The following is a 1,393-nucleotide window of genomic DNA, read 5'->3' as shown; positions in this document are numbered from 1 at the left end:
ATTTTTTTGGTTTTACACTTGTCTGAATTGCAGAAGATAGCTCTGTATGTCTTTCTATCAACTGAACATAATTCCAGGGATGGCCATGCGGTGCCCCCTTGGGAGTGCCACTGCTTATTGGTCAAAAATGAATACCAAGTACTGCCATCTCACATACATCAGGCAACAAGGATGCAATGAAATAAATTATCACAAGCCAGTGGCTAAAATGCCATGGCTAAATATTATGACAAAGTGTTCACTGAAAATCACCCAAGCAGAAAGCACACCAGCAATTCTCAAATGTTATGACTGAAGATGCAACAATTCCATCACATAGCATAGCTGAGTGTACATTTAATTAGTACAGTCTCTAAGTGATCTGGGCAACTTCACACTCTACAAAAACTAATTACAGCACTATAACTCAGCATCACACCACAATGATGCAAAATACGTTATGCAAGCATCATATCAAATAAGCAAAATATATTAATTGTCTGTACAATCCCAACATTTATTATATTGGCCTACTCACTTCACAGAAAGCACAATAGCTCTTAGGAAAAAAGAGGAAATGGAAAAAAAAAAATCGCAGAAGTTTTTTTGGTCTTTTTCTTTTTTGTAGGTAGGATGCAAGTGTATGAAACTCGGTGAGTAGAATCCCTGTATACAAGAGGGAGTCTTTACAAAGTGAAATAAGCACACATGCAGCGTTTTGGGTGGTTTCTTCAAATTCAAAATTTTCAGCCACATTCTTCTTAATTCTTCATCTGTAGGTAAGCAGTGGAAACGATACCACTTCACAGGAACAATCTTTTTTTTGTTTTGGTCCGTGTTCAAAACTGTTGCTGTAGCCTTAGCTTGGTCTGGTTGTTCATGCAGCCGCAAACAGCACAGCAGGTACCTGAACCCCAGTAGGACATTTTAGTAAACTTCACATTTAAACAAAAATGTTTGCTTTGACAAACTGAATGCAAATACAGTAACTTACCAAAAAAAACCTGCAGTCTGTTTTGTTGCCAATATATTACTACTTCCGGTGTCGGACCGGAAGTTTCAGGTGTTTTTATTTCTACAGTAAAGGCACAAGGAATAAGGTATAATATGTGAATTTTATTGAGTTTTGTTTTAATTTGAAAACCGGAAATTCACTCTGCCCCATCGCGACCATTATTGTGAGCAGTTTCACTATCCTCCCTCACAGTGCTGTATTGCATGGATGATGGCAGTCAATGCCCAGTGTTTGTTGTTGTGGCAAAAACAATTCTGCTGGCAGAAGGCCCCTATGTGCCCAGATTGCCCGTATGGTAGAGCTGGTGGCCTTAGGTCTCAGACCAACTGCCTTGTATGTCAATCAAGTGACAAATTTCGTAGCGAGGATGGATGATTAGCTGAAGTCTTTTTTTTTTTT

This window comes from Nematolebias whitei, chromosome 22 (genome assembly GCF_014905685.2).
Source record: "Nematolebias whitei isolate Nwh7 chromosome 22, NemWhi1, whole genome shotgun sequence".
Taxonomy (NCBI): Eukaryota; Metazoa; Chordata; class Actinopteri; order Cyprinodontiformes; family Rivulidae; genus Nematolebias; species Nematolebias whitei.
This window is presented reverse-complemented; position numbering follows the sequence as displayed.